The sequence below is a fragment of the Protopterus annectens genome, chromosome 3.part1 (assembly GCF_019279795.1).
Source record: "Protopterus annectens isolate FY-2018-M chromosome 3.part1, PAN1.0, whole genome shotgun sequence".
Classification (NCBI taxonomy): domain Eukaryota; kingdom Metazoa; phylum Chordata; order Ceratodontiformes; family Protopteridae; genus Protopterus; species Protopterus annectens.
The window spans coordinates 1399499015-1399520390 of record NC_056732.1 but is presented as its reverse complement, the minus strand read 5'-3'; the positions used below and the strand labels follow the sequence as shown (position 1 = coordinate 1399520390).

Sequence of the window (21376 nt, the reverse complement as noted above, 5' to 3'; positions counted from 1 at the left end):
CAGGCACTCACACAAATTGGAGCAGCCCCAGACGTTTCTCACTTAAAAAATACAAAGCATAAGACACATGTCTTATGCAGACTGACTGAAGGCCTTATCCTTTTACATCATCTCATACTGTTTATTGAGAGGTGACTTATGCCTGACCTATAAGGCATTCTCTGATCCAGCACTTATGAAAATGTTACATATTTGCAAGAAAAATTATACAAGGGTTGCACATTCCATGGACCTGAACCTTATTTGGGACTGTAACAGAACTTTCTGGAAAGATAGATTCATATCCCAAAGGCTACCTCTTCTATGTAATAGACTTCTCATCTTTGTAAAACCATGCCCATTCCTCACTCTCTTGAAAAAGAATTTGGATAAGTGGATGAGGAATTGCACATTCACTCCCGGGGTATATCCCATGTCCATTATGGACAGAGGCAGTCTGCAAAATGACTCAGGGCTCCAACACCCAAAGACCTACCACCCTGATATTACCCCATCCTATATCAGGTGAATTAAGATATAATGCTGCCACTACATCCTAGTTATTATTTGCTTGGCTTGTAAAGGTTCTTGTGCAGTTAGCTTAGTAATTCACCTATGAATATATATATATATATATATATATATATATATATATATATATATATATATATATATATATATATAGTACAGTTTTGTACCTACCATAAATGTAGATGTTCGAAGATCCACATTGCTGCAGTCCTAACACTTGGGTAGTCCGCTGTCCCAGTCGGCCCGAATACCAAAGTATAAGGCTGACGTCGGTCAAGGCGCATTTGTCTGACATCAGGACGTCAGGGTACAAATGCGCATGACCGACGTCATATCCTCAGTCTTTTCTTGCCCCAGATGTCAGAAGACCCTAAAAAGATAAGGCCAAAACCCAAAAACACCAAAACACTCCTGTGCCTAAAATATGTACAATATATACAAATGTACAAAAATAGAACCTCACCCACACAACCACCCCTAAACACAGAGGGGAAGGAGGGAGGATTGGACTGCAGCAATGTGGATCTTGAACATCTACATTTATGGTAGGTACAAAACTGTACTATGTTCTTCATCTCACATTGCTGCAGTCCTAACACTTGGGTAGAATCCCAAAGCAGAGGTAAGGGAGGATGGCTAAACTATAATGAAGCAGGAGCTGCCAAAATGCCCTGCAACACAGCAGTGGCAAAACCAGCCCTGGACTTAGAATAGAGAGGAAGGTGGTAATGCTTGGAGAAAGTATGCACTGAACTCCAAGTAGCTGCCTCCAAAATATCCTTAGTTGCCACCCCCTTAGAAATGCTGTTGAAGTGGCAGTAGCCCTAGTGGAATGAGGCCTAATCCCAGCTGGAATCTCCTTGCCATGATGGGAGTAACAGAATGCAATGCAAAACCCAATCCACTTAGATATAGTTTGTTTTGACACAGGCTTGCCCTGAGAACTCAAAGCAAAAGAAACAAACAACTGCTGAGACTGCCTAAAATCCCTAGTCCTGCTTAAATAATAACGCAACTGCCTGTGTACATCTAAAGTGTGCAAAATCTTTTCCCCCTATTTTGGGGATCTGCATAAAAGGTAGGCAAATGAATAGTTTGGTTTAAAGCCACACTAGAAACCACCTTAGGCATAAATGAAGGATTAGTACGTAATGATACCCTATCCTTATGAAAAATCAAAAAAGGCTCCACCGCCATAAGGGCCTGCAATTCAGAAACCCTTCTTGCAGAAGTAATGGCCAACAAAAAAGCAGTCTTCCATGACAAGTATTTCAACTCAGCAGTAGCCGCAGGCTCAAAAGGTTGTAGAGTAAGTTTCTCCAACACAAAATTGAGGTCCCAAGCAGGAGTAGGAGCTCTTCGTGGGGGTCTTATATTCTTTGCCCCTCTAAGAAATTGCTTGAACAAAGGATGAGAAAACAATGGTGGGTCACAATCATAGTGAGCTGAAATTGCTGCAGCATGAATCTTAATGGAAGAGAAAGACAAACCTTTGTCCAATAGCTCAGTAAGATATTGAAGAGCCACACTCAAATTAGGCTCAGAAACATCCAAATCCTTTGCTGCACTCCAAAATAAAAATCTCTTCCATTTTTCTGCATACACTTTACGTGTACTAGGTCTTCTGGCTTCCATAATCACATTCAAAACTTGTTGAGGAAGTTGAGACCTGCTGTGGTTCAAAACAGAATATGCCAGGCTGTTAGATGAAGAGAGTGAAGCTTGACATTGAGTAGATGACCGTCCCTCTGAGACAAAAGGTGTGGAATTAAAGGTAAAGGCCATGGAGGCTTTCTTACCAGATTCCTCAGTAATGGGTACCAGTGTTGCCGAGGCCAATCTGGAGCTATCAAAATCATCCTTGGCTTGTCTTGTCTGACCTTTAGGAGTACCTTTGGGAGGAGAGGCAGAGGTGGAAAGGCATACACATGAAGATTTTCCCAACTGAACGAAAGAGCATCCACTTTCCAAGCTGTGTGATGAAAACTTTTTGTGCAAAACTTTGGCAGCTGGTGGTTTAGTGGAGAAGCGAACAGATCTATGTCTGGAGTTCCCCATGACACTGTCAATTTTTGAAATACATGAAGATCCAGTTTCCACTCGTGGGGATCCATGATTTGCCTGCTTAACACATCTGCTAAGGAGTTCTGTGCTCCTGGCAGAAACCTTGCTTAAAGAGTAAGCTGCAAGCTGAGCGCAGTCTCCCACAAAATCATTGCTTGCCTGCATAGAGGATAAGAATGTGTTCCCCCTTGCTTGTTGATATACCACATGACAGTTGTGTTGTCTGTTAGAATCAACACCTGCCCTGGAAGAAGTAACTCCTTGAAAGCCATCAATGCAAACTGGACTGCTAACATCTCCTTCATGTTGATATGTAGATGCTGTAGTCTGGCAGGCCACTTGTCTTGTATCCACTTTCCATTCAGATGAGCTCCCCAAGCTATGTCTGAGGCATCTGTCGTTAGAATCTGACTCGCCTCTGGCCGGGTCACAGAGAGTCCCTTGTTTAGGTGACATTCCTGAGCCCACCACAAAAATTCCTTTTGAATGCAAGGTATTATTTGAATGACAGTGTCCAGATCCTGGCAGTGCTGTGTCCATACATTTTTGAGATACCATTGTAGCTTCCTCATGTGCAGTTTGGCATTGGGAAGCACCAGAATACAAGATGCCATGAACCCTAATGCTTGAAGGACTGTCCTTGCAGTCAGCACGGACTGATGAGATAGTTGATGGAAGTAAAGGGATAGACTCTTTTGTTTGTCCGGGGTTAAAAGGCCATCTGGGCTGCTGTATTCAGTCTCACACCCAGAAAGCACATGTCTTGAGAGGGTACTAGACTGGACTTTATTTCGTTCACAGAATACCCCAGGCATCTCAGCACTGCTATCACATATTCCAGATGCTGAAGAAGCTCGTCCTTTTCTTGAGCCAGAATCAGACAGTCGTCCAAGTAAGGATAGATTTGTATTCCTTTTAGCTTGAAAAAAGCTACAACTGGAGCCAGAACTTTTGTGAATACTCTGGGCAGTAGATAAGCCAAAGGGCAATGCAGAGAACTGATAATGGGAATTTCCAGCTCGGAAACGCAAATACTTCCTGCAACTGAGTCTGATAGGCACATGAAGGTAAGCCTCCTTGAGATCTAAAGTTACCATCCAGTGATCTTTGCCCAGCAGAGGTAAAAGCTGTTGTAACGTCAACATTTTGAACTTGGGAATGTCCAAATAAGTGTTGAGGGTTGACAAATCCAAAATTGGTCTCCACGTGTTCCCCTTTTTGGTACTAGGAACAGGCGAGAATAAAATCCTAGGCCCCTTTCTGGCACAGGAACCGGCTGAATGGCCCCTATCTGGAGCAACAGAGAAATTTGCTTGTGAGCCTCTTTTCTTTGTATAGGAGGAATGTCTGGCATGCCTTTTAAAGGAGGCAAGGTATGGAAATAAAACCTGTAACCGTGGTGAATGATATCCAATACCCATCTGTCTTGGGTAATAACACTCCAGTTTTCTTTGAAAAGTGCCAGCCTTCCTCCCAAAGGTGCTGCCAGACGAGAAGGCTCTGGCAGCTGAAAAGGCAAGTCATTGGGTCTGCTTACGAAAGGACTGACCCCTGCCCTCACCAGAAGACTGGGCAGGCGAACTGCCTGTTCTAGGCCTAAAAGAACCTTGAGCTCTGCCCCTACCACGTCTAGATCTACCCCTAGACTGAGAATCATAAGAAGGATAAGTCCACCCCTTAGTAGGCCAATTTCTACTAAACTTTGGAGGCTGAACCTGCAAAAATCTTTAACAGTCTGCATAGACTTAGCCTTGTCCTCCATTTTCTTTAAAACTGCGTCCACAGGCACCAAATAACACATCAGATTGTAAAGGAGCATCTAAAATCCTTGTCTTTACATGTTCAGCTAAATTCTGATCCCTGAGCCAGGCGTGCCTGCGAAGAACAGAACCAGTGGCTGCTACCCTCGAAGAGGCCTGTACAGCATCAAAGCCACATTGCAAGGAATGCTTACCCACCTGTTCAGAAACATGAACTAAATCCTGCAACTCTTTACACTCAATACCTTCCGCCAGAGCATCTACCTTAGACTTCAATTGTGAAAGGAGATAATTTTGGTATTTCAACATGTGAAACTGGCAATTCAAAGCCCTCATGGCTAAAGTGGAAGAAGTATACACCTTTTTCCCCCATCTATCCAAAGCCCTTGCCTCTTTATCAGAAGGAACAGGATTTTTAACAACAGAAGCCTTAACACCTTTAGGGCCCTGAGAAACAGTTTCTGGGTCTGCCCTAGGACTCTTAAAAGATACTTATGAGCTTCAGGCACCCTATAATACCTGTCCGGTTTAACTGGGGCAGGAGGCAAAGAATCAGGGTTCAGGGAAGCCTCTGCAAAAACATCCTCTACCACATCCAGAACAGGAGGTATAGCTAAAGGCCTATGCTGGGGTAGAAACAAAATTCCCTAAGCCTTTTCCTAGAATCAGAGAAATCTTGACCTTCCCATTTAAAATGCTCCCTCATGGAATGAAGGGTCTCTGAAAAGAAAAATCCTCAGGAGGAGAAGCCAAGGGGTAGAGTCATCTACATCAGAATCAGAATAAGGAGGATACTCCTGCAAGTCTTCAGCCAAGACTCAGAAGCCTCGAACACTGCTCAAAACTCTCAAGCTCAGGTTCCACCCTAGGCCTCTTATCAGGGGTATAGAACCTCTAATCATAGTAATCAAATCTTCTGCCATTTTAAGCATATGTTTCTTAGGCAGAGACCCTGAAGAACTAGGGAGACCCCACTGAAGTTAACCCTGGCCTGCCTCTAGAAGGAGCCTTGGAAACAGAAGGGAGGGCCTAACCACCTTAGGAAGGGAGGGAGAACAGCTACCTGAGAAGCCCCTTCAGCCTGGCCTACCTCCTGAGAGGACACATCTTGTAACAGTAAAGTCTCTCCTGAGAATCCAAAGGAACTTCTGGTAGAACCACCGGCTCCACGAGCCCTCTAAAGAACCGGCGTCCGGGACAGACGGTTCTTCCACCCTAGGCTTCACTGCTTTGTCCTTGCGCTTTTAGAAGCGGCGGAGCATCCGACGGCATGTTGTAATTACAACGCTTCCCAAAACTAACCTGGCACAATCTAAACTTCTCTTAATAGTGCGTTTGTTAAATCTAGCACAAGAGCGACAGCCAACAACGTCGTGCTCAGGCCCTAAGCAAGGTATACACAATGTATGGTAATCTCTATGAGGTATCTGTTTCCCACAAGAAATACAGTTATTCACTTTTTCTGACATCCGGTTAAATACTGAGGCAAGAAAAACCAAAATATTCCCCAACGGGGTACTTAGCCAACTTTGATTTGGTCTGAAACTCCGACTTCAGAAAATTTCAGAACGCCAACCTGCACTCGCAATACTGCTTCTGCATCGGACCATGCGGCAAAAAAGACTGAGGATATGACGTCGGTCATGCGCATTTGTACCCTGACGTCCTGATGTCAGACAAATGCGCCTTGACCGACGTCAGCCTTATACTTTGGTATTCGGGCCGACTGGGACAGCGGACTACCCAAGTGTTAGGACTGCAGCAATGTGAGATGAAGAACATATATATAATACACACACACACACACACACACACACACACACACTTGAATGTGGGTACATCCAGATAAACGACATGCATGTCACTGTATATAGTTACTGTGCAGGTGCTGGAATTTGACTTTTTTTTTAAATAAGTAAATTTACAATGGTTTATAGTTATACACAGATATACGTGTTTGTGTGTGTGTGTGTGTGTGTGTGTGTGTGTATCTATCTATCTATATATATTTGCAGATGATATTGTGATCTGTAGTGAGAGTAGGGAACAGGTAGAGTAGACCCTGGAGAGATGGAGATATACTCTAGAGAGAAGAGGAATGAAGGCCAGCAGGACTAAGAAAGAATATATGTGTGTGAATGAGAGGGAGGATAGAGGAATGGTGAGGATGCAAGGAGTAGAGGTGGTGAAGGTGGATGAGTTTAAATCCTTGGGATCAATAGTTCAGAGTAACGGTGAGTGTGGAAGAGAGGTGAAGAAGAGAGTACAGGTAGGATGGAGTGGGTGGAGAAGTGTGTCAGGAGTGATTTGTGTCAGACGAGTACCAGTAAGAGTGAAAGGTAAGGTCTACAAGAGGGTAGTGAGACCAGCTATGGTATATGGGTTGGAGACAGTGGCACTGACAAAAGGCAGGAGTTAGAGCTGGATGTGGCAGAGTTAAAGATGTTAAGATTTGCACTGGGTGTGACAAGGGTGGACAGGATTAGGAATAAGTATATTAGAGGGTCAGCCCAGGTTGGAAGATTTGGAGACAAAGCCAGAGAGGCAAGATTACATTGGTTTGGACATGTGCTGAGGAGGGATGCTGAGTATATTGGAAAAAAGATACTAAGGATGAAGCTACTAGGTAACAGGAAAAGAGGAAGGCCTAAGATAAGGTGAGAGAGGACATGCAGGTAGTTGGTGTGACACAGCAAGATGCAGAGGACAGGAAGAAATGGAAACAGATGATCTGCTGTGGCGACCCTTAACGGGAACAGCCGAAAGAAGATGATATATATATATATATATATATATATATATATATATATATACACACACACACACACACATATATATATATATATATATATATATATATATATATATATATATATATATATATATACACACACACACACACACACACATATATATAGCGGAATCCCAGAATAGTGACTCCCAGTTTACCAAGATGACAGTTGGAATCTGGCCCCTGGTGTAAGCCTGTTTATACACAGGCCTTAGACCAAAAGAAGTCCCTTACAATGAGAACAAGCCTTACATCGTTAAGGTAGAGTTGCATTGAAAGCAACTGTTTTTAAATCTGATCTGCAGTTTTATTTTTTTTCCTTTGAGAATGCTTAGGGTGTAAATATTTTTACTTACTTATTCTTCTACTTACTTATCTACTTAATTACTTTTTTTGTCAGGTTAACACTTTCTTTGATGGGTATGGAAACCTTCTGAAAACTATTATACAATTCCCAAAACCATGGCTATAACCCTGTATACAAATTCATGTCTGTTCAACAAGCTGTTACATCATGCTGTGACAGGCTTCTCCTTTTGCAGAAACATGGATACACCTACTGATCCTATGGTTCTTCCTCTTCATGTAGCTAAAAGTAAAAATAAGTAAATAAAGAGCCCTTGCCTGTATTGTGGACTCCGTCTGCTCCTCAGCCATCGGTGGGTGACTGCAGTGGCTACAACTTGTTACTCAGACCACTGACTGATTTCACCAGGACCTTTTAGTATAGTTCTTTTCGGCACCATGGACCAGGGGTAAGCCATACCTTCTGCGGCTGTTGCAGGGTCCATACTGGGAATGGGAGAACCATCAACTTTGGGCATGGAAGTTTTTCCTGGAGGATTTTCCCAGGGTGGCCAGGGTAAAAGATCTGTTTTCTGGTTTTAAGTGTCATCCATTCAGTTGGTCTCCTCCTAGGGCTGTCCCTAGGAAAAAGAAAAGGTTAAACATATTTTGTCTAAATACAGTGGGTATGTTAATAAAAATGAATTACTTAGCATTCAGCCTTTGAAATTGTGAGGATATTTTATCACAGGATTCTGATAATGACATGGCTTCACCCATGTCTTCCTCACAAGCACATGACACTGGTTCTGAGGAGACTTGTTTCCTAACTTTCTACTACAGACCTTATTTGAGTTGCTCTACAAAGAAGTAACTTGCATATAAGACTGACTAGTAAACAGATAACACTTTTTGAGATCTTTACTTTGTACTGGAAAGTTAATTCTGTCTATATTGGCACTGGCATCATCATTTGAACCAGCTCTTCTGGCTGTTTTTGGTTCATTACTTATAGACTGTTTTGTTTACTGCTGTGACATCTACAGCAGATTATCCTAGCTGAAAGCGCTGTAATTTCTGTTACTTTTCCTGACATATTCTGATTATTTCCCCTCCATCAGCAGTAATGCTTCCTTTACTATTCAGCTTTGGACATCTCCCATAATTGCTGTGCCCTTTTCCCATATAACAGTAGTACCCATCACTGGAAAAAACGGAAAGAGACATGCATGTAAAAAGCAACTCAATGAGGAGTTACATTAGCAAATGAACAGCACTGCTCCAGACAATACAATAAAACGTATCCACTGCATCTGTTTTCATCATCATTAAATAAAAACAACCAAGAAAGTCTTTAAAGTCCACTACTGTGTCTTCCTGGAAAAAAAAGTAGCTTATGTAAGCATTACTTCACTACATTTCAAAGACTGCTGAAGTTTTCCTGTCAGCATGGGGCTGCAGATAAAAGGAGCACACAGAGGAGACTCTTTGCATTTCCTGAAGTGTTAGTTACCCTTCCCCCAAAGTACTGAAACCTGAGCTCATACACTAAAAGCTGCCTGAATGTAAACAAAAAGATCACATGACCTACCATCCTAATCAAAACAATCAGTCAAGCAGAAAATCTTGACACTCTTCCCTTTAACTGACTCTACAATAGGCAGGATTAGAAAGGGCAAGCAGTTAATAATAAAGTGACACTTTGTTGATCTAGTATGTTTTACAGGAGAAAAACCTTGATTATCTTTTGCTTTTAAGTTGATTTTTCAGAAAATGGTTTGGAATGCAAGTACACGTTTAGGTTGTAAGATGTGTGACATTCCATACCACCTAGGTGTTAAGGTCGTTTAAGCCAACTGTCAGACAAAAACAAAACGCTGTTTAAACATTTTAGCATATTATATCTAAAGGGAAGGCAGAGCTGGTGGTGATTCCTGTATTATTTCTATGTTTTTTTTCCACCATGCCTGCGGACTATCCCCTTCATCTTGATGTCATTCATTCCCCCACTAACACTGGGCATCCCCAGCATGATTATAAGGGCTGGCAGACAGAGTCATGGTCATCTTCTGTGTACCTAACTATCTATAGCGGCTTGATTTGAGGGCTTTTCTAATTGCTATAACCTTTTACCTGGTTGGCTGACACTGGCATTTTCACTTCTAAGTCCTCCCTCTGCATATGCAGACCTCCACTCATATGCAAATGAAGGCTACCATCACAACTTTATCAGTATTGAGTCCTTATCCCCACATTTTGTACTTTTCATTGCTACAAGCTTCCGCCTGCTGGTGGTAGAACAGCAGAATGAGGTCATCCTCCCCCTCCTCCAGGAAGGCTGAGATAATAACAGCTAATTACCCCCCTCCCTTCTCTACTCAGCTCTTTCAGCACCTGAACAGCTACCTGAACTTAGATCATCTGGGCTGCAATCAGGACTTTATCTTTCTATGCCACAGAGCAGGGACATGGCTCCCGTGGTTCGACAAACATTTTATAGTATAGCCACAGTTCAGCTAAAACAGCATCTGGGCTTATTGCAGATCTTTAGAAATCAGTGGGTCTATAGCAGCTGTCTTTTATCCACATCTTAATATCACTGTTTTCATAGCCTTTATAACAAATGCTACATGGAAAGTGCATGTACCAATGTGTCACCTTTAAAAACTCCAAATAGCTAAGCAACAATTTTGTACAAACATAAAATCAAGGGTGCTTTTTGTACTTCACTTTTAGCAAATTGGGTTGGGAGGGTGACCTAATGAATAAGGCGTTTGCCTTACAAACACAAGGTGCAGGGTTTGAGTCTCAGAAGAGATAATTGGCTAAGCTTAAAATGGCTCGCAAGGGCAGTTAGCTTAGTACTAATCTATGAACCTATGAACAAGGTATGTAGGTTTACTAAGTACAATGATACATAATCACTGTGTGTAACACATACCAAGTTCCAATAAAATTTCAAAGTGCATGCTGGAAATATATGGCTGGAATCTTTAATGGTAAAAAATAAAATGACGCAACTCTTCTTTGCAGACTTTAGATTTAGAGAGCAAGACATACAATGGGATTTTAATTACTGATTTTAAGTCATTTTAAATTCACCATGTTTTAGGTAAGAGTGCATGCGTTTGTATAGAATTAACTATTTGTACATGTAATGTGTCTTTCCTAAACAGATAGTTCATTACAAACATATTAAGTGGGCATATTCAATGAAGTACAGAATCAATAATGATTAATATGCAAACAAAATATAATTATATCTTTAAATTATAATATGCACTATTTTGTCCTTCAGAATTTAAAATGACTTCCTGGTGACTAAAATATTTACCACCCCTAGTGAATTCCAAAAGTTGGCCATATATATCATCTTTATGCACTGACAGCTGGTGATTTCAAAGCAAGCAGGGGCTACAGGAAGCACCTGAACAGGCAGGACTAAGTAGAATGGAGCACGGCTGTATTATGGCATTGCCAGCTTTGACTGTTGTTACAGTTTTAGATAACTGGTTGTGCACTGTTGCACATGCTAAATAGCATTTTTCTTCAAATACGTGCCAGAACAACTTTGAGAAAGGTAGTTCATTTCAAATATATGAAGTGGGCATAGGTACTTCACTGATGTACACCTCAGATGCTTGATTGAGAGTAAATAACAAAATAAAGTCCCCAGTAATGTACTTAAACTTGTTTCATTCATATATTAGCCGTGTAAAGCCACTTTCATCCACAGACTGCCTCAGTACACACCAAATATAGTTATTTTTTTGACTGTGTAACCCTTACATCCAATGATGATCAAATGAAAAATGTTGCATTAATATTTCACTAAAATACACACTAGGCAGAAAAAACAACTGCTTAAACGTGACCAAACAATGACAGAGGTCAGTCGCATTTATCAGACTGCCTTGATACCCACTAATTATAGCTACTTTGTTGAATATTTACAGCTCAGATATCTGATTGTAGTAAAATAAATGCATAAAAGAAAAAAATATGCAGTGGATATAAAAAGTTAACACACCCCTGATAAAATGCCAGGCTTTTGTGATATAAAAAATGAGACCACAATAAATAATTTCAAAACTTTTCCCACCTTTAATGTGACCTATAACCCATACAATTGAATTGAAAAAATAAACAAATCTGTTAGGGGAAAAAATATAAAAAAATGTACAATACTCTGGTTGCAAAAGTGGGCACACCCTTAAACTAATACTATGGTGTGTGTCACAACCTTAAACTAATACTTTGTTGAAGCACCTTTGGATTCAATTACAGCATTCAGTCTTCTTGGGTACACACCTGCCATCAATTAAAGAGACTCTGATTAACCTCAAATGAAGTTCAGCTGTCCAAGTAGGATTTTCCTGGCATTTACTCAGTTGCCTGCTACAGCAAAAGCCATGGTTCGCAGAGAGATTACAAAGCATCAAAGGGATCTCATTGTTGAAAGGTATCAGTAAGGAGAAGGGTACAGAAACATTTCCACAGCATTGGATATACCATGAAACACAGTGAAGACAGTCTTTAAAAAGTGGAGCAAATATAGAACAACAGTGACTTTGCAAAGAACTAGAAATCCCTCCAAAATTGATGGAAAGACAAAAACTGGTGAGGGAGGCTGCCAAAAGACCTATAGCAACACTGAAGGAGCTGCAGGAATTTGTGGCAAGTACTGGGGTGATTTGCACAGCTGTAGTAACTACGGAGGGATTATATTGATCAGTCACAGCATGAAGTTATAGGAAAGAGTAGTGGGAGCTAGGTTAAGAAGGGACGTGATGATTAGTGATCAGCAGTATGGTTTCATGCCAGGAAAGAGCACTACAGATGCGATGTTTGCTCTGAGAGTGTTAATGGAGAAGTACAGAGAAGGTCTTTTTGTAGACTTAGAGAAAGCATATGACAGGGTGCCTAGAGAGGAGTTGTGCTATTGTATGAGGACGTCGGGAGTGTCAGAGAAGTATTTAAGAGTGGCACAGGATATGTACGAGGGTAGTGTGACAGCAGTGAGGTCTGCAGTGGGAGTGATGGATGCGTTTAAGGTGGAGGTGGGATTACATCAAGGATCAGCTCTGAGCCCTTTCTTATTTGCAATGGTGATGGACAGGTTGACAGACGAGATCAGACAGGAGTCCCCGTGGGCTACGATGTTTGCAGATGACATTGTGATCTGTAGTGAGAGTAGGGAACAGGTGGAGAAGACCCTAGAGAGGTGGAGATATGCTCTAGAGAGAAGAGGAATGAAGGTCAGCAGGACTAAGACAGAATATATGTGTGTGAATGAGAGGGAGGATAGAGGAATGGTGAGGATGCAGGGAGTAGAGATGGCGAAGGTGGATGAATTTAAATACTTAGGATCAATAGTTCAGAGTAATGGTGAGTGTGGAAGAGAGGTGAAGAAGAGAGTACAGGTAGGATGGAGTAGGTGGAGAAGAGTGTCAGGAGTGATTTGTGACAGATGAGTATAGTAAGAGTGAAAGGGAAGGTCTACAAGAGGGTAGTGAGACCAGCTATGTTATATGGGTTGGAGACAGTGGCACTGACAAAAAGGCAGGAGTCAGAACTGGATGTGGCAGAGTTAAATATGTTAAGATTTGCACTGGGTGTGACGAGGGTGGACAGGATCAGGAATAAGTATACTGGGGGTCAGTCTAGGTTGGAAGGTTTGGAGACAAAGCAAGACAGGCAAGATTACATTGGTTTGGACATGTGCTGAGGAGGGATGCTGAGTATATTGGGAAAAAGATGCTAAGGAGAAAGTATATAAACACAAATCAGGATAAAGTATCCCCTTCAAAGAAGCAGAAAATCCAATAGTCACATAAGGAGGATACACCAGGGCAATCAAAGCCAACCAATATCCGAATAAAAGCTTTATTACAACAAAATAAAGATGAGTGAGCGCTTTCACGTCTCCTGAAGGGCTCACTCATCTTTATTTTGTTGTAATAAAGCTTTTATTCGGATATTGGTTGGCTTCGATTGTCCTGGTGTATCCTCCTTATGTGACTATTGAAAAAGATGCTAAGGATGAAGCTACCAGGTAATAGGAAAAGAGGAAGGCCTAAGATAAGGTTTATGGATGTGGTGAGAGAAGACATGCAGGTGACTGGTGTGACAGAGAAAGATGCAGAGGACAGGAAGAAATGGAAACAGATGATCTGCTGTGGCAACCCCTAATGAGAACAGCCGAAAGATGATGATGACTGGTTGTGTACTACATGTAACAACAATCTCCCATATTTTACATATGTCTGGACTATGGGGTAAGGTTGCAAGATGGAAGCCTTTTCTTACACAGAAAAACATCCAGACCCAGCTAAAATTTGCAAAACAATACATTGTCCCCTGGATTCAACAAAATCCATGCAAATATAAGAGTATTCTTGCTCAGAGTGGTTCGTGTTTGTTTAGCACAGCAGTGTGCCTTAAATATTCATGAAGGCATGCTGCTGTACTTACTATACAGACATGAACCATGAACGAGTGCAGGGGACATGGCCAAGTAGTGCATGCACTTTCTAAGCTGAACTGGCATAATGTTAGAAATCTGCTCTAATATTACGCCAGTATTTCAGTGTCCGCGAACACTGAAATGAAATAATGATAATTTCAGTGTCTGTGGACACTGAAATAAACATTGGCAACAAAAAAGCAATGCAGAGGGTGTGTGACAGGTTCTGTGACACACCCCCTGCATTGCTAAAGTGCCATATGACACTTCTGCAACCTGCTAAAGCAGGAAATGTGTGCAAATGCACACATAACAGGGGTTAAATCCCCCAAAAGTAACAAAACACACATATAGCTCTCACAAACATAGAATGTTGATAGAGAATAGGTCATGCATTAGCATGAATTATGGAAGGGTAGAAGTCTGAAAGTAAATGTATGCCAATATTCCCTTACTGCAGTGCATGTTAACAAAGGCACAAATGATGGGAGAAATAAATAATACATAAGGGACACGCCTGAAAAATTGCTCTCACACACTTAGAAAGTTGATAGATAACAGGATATGTATTAGTAGGGGTCCCTGAGGGATAGAAGCCTGAAAGCCAAATGAATGCCATTATTTCATAATTGCAGTCCCAATTAGTTATCAGAACACCACAAGACACACTCATATAACATAATAATATAATAATAATATATACTTTTTTTTCTAGCCTAAGGAATGTAAGCGTAGCTAAGCAGGTGTGTGCGTTATGGCCCTCAGCTTAGCATAGCTTAAACATCCCATAGAAGATAAATGCAAATATAGAGGTGAAATTGCCAAGCTGACATAGTGTAGTGGTCAGAGTCCTGGCCTGACATGCAGGCATTCACAGTTTGAGTACCAAGACAGGCAACTTATTTTCCTGTGTTAAAATTATTTTTGTAAACTTAAATTATGTTGCAACTGTTTTTGTCAACCAGGGTAGTGTAGCAGTTCCAAAAGTGAAATGTCAGTGTAGAAAAGATGTGAAACTCCCATATAAACACAACTGCCCCATACGGGTATAATCACACAAGAATATAATTTAATGAAAGCACATAGGGGGATGTCATGGAAGGTAAACGTTAAATTATGTATATAAATATTATTTTATAATATAAAATTATAATTATAATATGCTTAAACATGCTTAATCACTCTGTATCCATTAGACCTTGTTCTGCCCAGCAACAAAATAGTCAGCCCTGCCAAGTCTCGAACCCAGGATGCTGTCCTCTACAATCACAGCAAAATGCGACTACACCATCTGAGCTGTGAGAACGTGTTATGCTTTAACAAACATATCATGCATTCTGGTCATTTAATACTAATGAAAAAAAACAACAGTCCCAAGTCTTGAACCCATGACCCTGAACAATATATAGTCAGAGGAATGTACCACTGCACTATCTGAGCTGCAGGAATTAATGTTGCTTTTTCAAACATATCATGCAATAGAGGCATACAACATTAGGGAGAAAGCTCAAAGTAGATTCATAATATATATATATATATATATATATATATATATATATATATATATATATATAAAACATGCAGTGCAGTTATACCTCAGAATCATTCCTCTCAACCTGTTAGTGCAAGAAACCTGTACAAAGGCTGTAAAAGGGGGAGGTGGGATTGGGCCACATATAGGGGCATGTTTCAAATATTGCAGTGATAAATGAAGACATTTGCTACAGCAACAGGGTGCATTTCAGTAGACAATTACTGAAGGATATGAGGATGGAAACTGAAAAGTTATATCATTATTTACTGACAACCGGTATTTACCAGACAGATACAAATAAATTGTGGAACCGAACAAAAGTATGAGCCAAACATCTGGACATTCTGTGAAAATCCTGGCAGTGGAGAGGTATGGTCTGAATCCCTTAGTGCATTGAATCTGGACCAAGCCTGACAAAGTGGGGGGACAAAGGCCTGCAAAATAGGGACATATCAAAAATATGTTAGTAGATAAGCTGAAAAAGTTGATGTAGTAACACTGTATGTCCTAACATATATCAAATGAAATATCACAAGTCCAGGACTCAATTGTTTCTCATTAGTTTAGTGACCTCAGTCCCCACATCATCCCACTGATGTGTCAGGAATACCCAACAGTTATGGAGACCAGATCAAAGATATTGGCCAGACAACTGGGCATCCTATGAATATGTGGATATAACACAATATTAGGGAAACTACACTGAGCTACCAAGCAATGTCCAAACTACAATCAGTCTGACATAACATTACCCAAGTCCAGCTCTGGGGCTGTACACATGCATTTGCAAATATAACAGGTACTACAGGGATGTAACGCTAGTGGAAAGCAAACACTGGTGTGAAAGTGCATACCCCAACCAATTGCACCACAGTCACAGTGACATACCAGTAAGTAAGCTGAACACTGCAGTATAATGACTGTGTGAGCAACAATATCCCATTTGCCACTCACACATTAACCCTACATATACTGCCCCAAGTCACTGTGTAGTGGGAATCTTGAGGTGCTACAGGACATGTCACGGTCTACATGTACAAACATATACAGGTGACAGGGAACCAGAAACCAGAGCAGTATGCATAGTCAGATAGAAAGTGCCCATGACACTCACATGTACCTCCTTCCTACACAGCCCAAATAACATCTACACACTACACTGCTACACAATCCTGACAGTCTTTTAACAATGGGCAGACATACACAGACTTCTCAAATGTACATTTTCCCACAGAATGTATAGGCACAGGACTCGTATCTATGGCCACTTCCTTGTTACATGTCTGGGGTCTATGACATCACTGGGATGGTAGCAGGAATGAAGGTAATAAATAATGGTACTACATACCTCTGAACCTCTTAGTACATGACATCTGGACAAAGCCTGACATAACTGGGGGACAGAAGTCCAAACGCAGGGGCATATTGAACATTTTGCTGTTATAAATGTAGACAGTTGCTGGTGTTACTGGCTTTGTTGTAACACAGTAGTGTCCAACCCGCGGGCCGCATGCGGCCCTTAGAGCTCTTCTATGCGGCCTGCAACCTTTACCTGCAAGTTTGCTATATGCATGCGCTTAAAAGCTTTTTTTTCAGTTTGCTTTTCGCGCCCGTGAGAAATGGTGTGCGCATGCGCTAAAACACCCTTAGCGGTTTGTTTTTTTGCCTGTGTTCCCGCCGCTGTGTTATTTTGCACTGAAGAAGCAACGTGTGTGTGTCTTAGTGCTGAGAGAGTTGTACGGAGTTTGCTATAATTTAGATTTCTAATCTAAGGGACAGCACCTAACTGCAGTAATAGGTAAGTGCGAGTGAGTGCATGCATGAAAGCAAAGTGTGTGTGTGCGTGAAAGTAGAAGAAGAGTATGTGATTGTGTGATTGTGTGTGTCTGTTAGCAATATTAGACATCTTTTTGCTTTCAAAAAAGTCACAGAGGTCAAATTCCACTCGTGGTAGCCAAATAATTTATTCTTAAACAGAATGAGCGCTTTCGTCTTTTCTTGAATGACAAGTCTTATCATTCAAGATGAAAGCGCTCATTCTGTTTAAGAATAAATTATTTAGCTACCACGAGTGGAAATGGACCTCTGTTTGCAACTTTTCTGAATTATCATAATTATTTTACAACTACTTCAATTTTTTTGCCTTCACCCTGTGCGGATAGTAAACGCATGCATGCAAGGGGTGAGGCAAATCAGAGATGTGCTGTGCAGTTAAGCAGAGCAAACTAGGTCTGGTGTATTACAACAGGCATCATTGTTGGCTTCTTTTATCTATAGCTGAAGGAAGCATAATACATTACAGCAGGTGGATTGGGCACATAGTTTTTGTCACAACAGAGCAGTTTGAATACCTAGTTTTTTGTCATTAATGTGGCCATATCTGTTCTGTGAGGTTATCTATTAAGCCAGCAGATTTCTAGTTCTTTGTTTAATGTTAGGTAATTCTGAATGCAAGAGATTGGTGGTTTCACATGCTTAATGTTCAAAGAGGTGGACTAATTTATTGCATTTATTCTGAGAACTTCTAATTGACTAAGTTATTGGCATGGAGAGTCCATGCATTTGAAATGTCATCCTGTTGTACCAGTGACTCCTTCTCATGATTCAAGTCTTCAAATGTTTATGAGATGAGGAATTTTCTCATCTAAAACCTCTGCAGGCTAAGTTTTATGTCACAAGAAGGAGAGGTTTGGTAATCCTAGCTAGCAGACTGGTAACTCCTTGTGGTGAGCTAAGAGTATTATACATCAATAGAGGTAGCTTTTATGGTGTATGGATATTGTAGCATCTGTATAGCTTTCCCCAGTCACAGTGCTGTACATGAGTGGTAATGCAGCATGGATTAATAAAACAGAACACTGTTACGAAAGGTTGATTGAAGCCACAGACATGGTTTGCATTGACTAATTAAGTGGCTTATCTTTGTACATGAGGCATGGTTATTCCTTATATATGAGATGGGGAATGTTTGGCTGGATTATGGCAGAATTTTACTGGTGTTAGACTGTAGTCAAAAGAGCAAACTGTAAAGCTAGAAGCGGGACTGTATTTTCTATCTGGTCGTAGAAGGATTTCCTGATGACAGGAGCTTGGAAGAAAATATAGACAGGTTCTGCTGTATTAGTGGGAAAGCCTTTCTGGGTAGAAGTCTCTCTTCAGCAGAGGTCAGGACATTTGACTTGCTCAAGACCACAAAACAAATTGCTGAGGAGGAACTGAATCTTGAGTAACCTGTTGTTATATTTTGTTAAAGTGCTGTACTAAGCCACCGGTGCATATATTTTAAGGGTACGGTCTTATCTTTTCTCACTACTTGTACCAATGATAAACAGTTTTATTTGCTGTTTCACTACAGTGACATTACTGATCTTATCCTAATTTTAGTGTGTTGTACCAGGGTTAAGAATTTTCTAGGTAATAATTAACTTGTGTTGACCACGTCAGAAAAATAGATACCACATTTACACTGATATTGAAGAAATAATGAAAGCTAACACACTGAAGAAAGTACAGCTTGTGCCTCATTCACAAGATAATATATAGCTACACTGGGTCTTCAGTTCATCATAAATGTTGCAATAGAGCCGTGTTTTGCAAGCTTGCTTTGCTCTGTTTTCATCAGTAGAATTAATACCCCCCATATGTTATTGGGAGACCACTTCCTTATAGTATGAAAAGGAACTTTTAATCAAGTTTTCAATCAAAACTTGAACTCTCACTTTAACAACAACATTCCGGACATGGCTTTATCTTGTTTCCTGGTTAAACTTGGTGTAGTCCAAGGTAAGTTATTTCCTATCCAGCAGCTGTGTCTGAAGACCAGGAAAGGAACTTTCTCAGCCCACGGTAGCAAGCATGACTGGTATGAAAGAACCACTAGTCTAACTATACTTACATTAGGAGAATTTGAGCCAAAGAGGCAAGTAGCATTTGTATTAATGCTGTGCCAATGCAGTATATAATGAAAGAATAACTAATCCTAGCATCACACCTACATTATATTAAAAATCAGGTAAAGATTTGACTATTCAGTTAACCAAGATGTTCATCGTATTGATCACCACTGCTGTAGCTTTAGCTGCATTAGTTATATCCTGACAAGGATAACAGTTGGCCAGAAAAGCTTCAGGGCACCTTCCATATACTCAAACTGTCAGGCAGCTTGAGCTGAGTTGACTAAAAGACAAGTTTGGGCACCACACCCTTCAGAGATTTACTTCTGTGGAAGACTATGCTCCTCTAAGGCTTTTGAGGATTGACAGTTGATTTGTGCTGTTCCATTGCTGGGCAGATAAGCTTCCTTTGGTGAAAAAGCCTTCCATTTAATAATTTGGTTTATTATTCAAACTGTCCTCTTCAGGAAACTTTTTTTAAAGCTAGGAGTTTGTGTTTTAATGGACTGTCACAAGACTGTACAGTACTTTAAAACGAGAGCACTCTTTTTTTCCCCTGTGGGCTTAAAAGTTGTTTTAAGTAACCGAAAGACATTTTTGTGGAGGAACTGTGTTTATTTTACTTTTCGGGGCTGCCAAAGTATTTTAAAGTGCTTTTTACTGTGTTGTTCTGTCTATGAAAAAAAAGACTTTTAAAGACTTATTTTTACCAGGATATGCTGCTTGTTTTCCCTGGGAAAGAGGCGCCATTTTTGGCTTGACAATGGAGCAATCTGTTGGTCCTATGTTCAGTCCTTCTTCCAGCCACAAAAAGAAAAGGTTAAGCAAACAGCCTTTGTCATCACAGCAGGCTAACAGTTTTGCCTCAGCCACAGGTGGGTGAATCTGCTATGGCCATTAGTTGTACCTCAGACCACTGATCTTTTACCCTGAATTCCTCTGGTGTAAGATCTGCAGCCACTGTGGACCAGTGGTTAGCCACATCCTCTGCGACTGTTAGTGTTCCATAGTGGGCAAGAGGGAGCAACTCTTGCTGGTCCTGGAGAGAGAACAGGGAAAGCTTACATGTTTTGTCAAAATGCTGTGCCCACAGTAGGGCAACTGCTGTTGTCATTAATAACACTGTTGGTTCCATTTTCCTGTCAAAAAGAAACAGAAAAGTAAACATTCATCTACTCCTCCTCAAAGTTCCTTATACAAGAGTAGCTTACTGAGTCTGTCTCAGGGTTTAATTCAGGCTATTGGTCATTCTTATGAAGTAGTTTCTGGTAAATGAAAAGAGGGATTCCTCCTTTCCTGAAGAGATTTTTAATCTGGACAGGAGGATGAAGGGACAGATGCAGGGTTTTCTCCTCAGATTTCTGATTCAGACTCAAAGGAGAGCTCAGTTTCTGACTTTCCCTGTGTGGGGTTCTCTTGCTCTAAGATTATTTCTAGAATGTGACAGTGTTTTAAATGAGAACACTGAGGTTTCTCAGTCCCTAGGAAAATACTATGAGCTGTTACAGAAGGAATTTCCAGGACCTCCACCGATTCCTCCTGTCCTGTCTGCCTTGGAGGATGTGTGTGTTACTGCCTGCAGTTTTCCTCACAGTGAGCCAGATACCCATAAAAAGGAATACATGATGTATAAATTTCCTTAGTCTTTTATGTTTTTAAACAATTTTCCCAAACCTGATCCAGTAACTATAGCTTTAGTTATTGATAATTATTGGTGGAAAAGTGTATGCTTCTGCAACTTTGAGAAAATTAACAAACACTGGAAGACCCCTTCCAAATTTTCAGCAAACATTGGGAAGCACCTCAAGTTGGAGGCTTATAGTAATCTAAGGAAGAAATACAAAAAGGTGTTATCTGATGATGCTATGCCTCATTGAGTAGATCTGTACAAGTCGTCAGCTAAAATGTGCACTCATGCATATTGGAGAGCAACTGCAAAAAAGCAGGCATGCGATTACCTTGTGAAATTGGAGTGTGTTGTTGCAAATTATCATGTTCTTTGTGGCTCCAAAGTAAGTGGGTGAACCAAAGTTAAATGTGTTCTACCATCTGGTAGTCAGTGAAACAAATGTA

General features: G+C 40.8%; 1 protein-coding gene across 2 annotated transcripts in view; it reads right to left on the bottom strand.

Annotated features, from left to right (window-relative positions):
* The window catches only part of LOC122798485 (fibrillin-2-like), a 1115712-nt gene that overhangs the window by 76425 nt on the left and 1017911 nt on the right, over positions 1-21376 (bottom strand). The gene's annotated exons all lie outside the window — the stretch shown is intronic.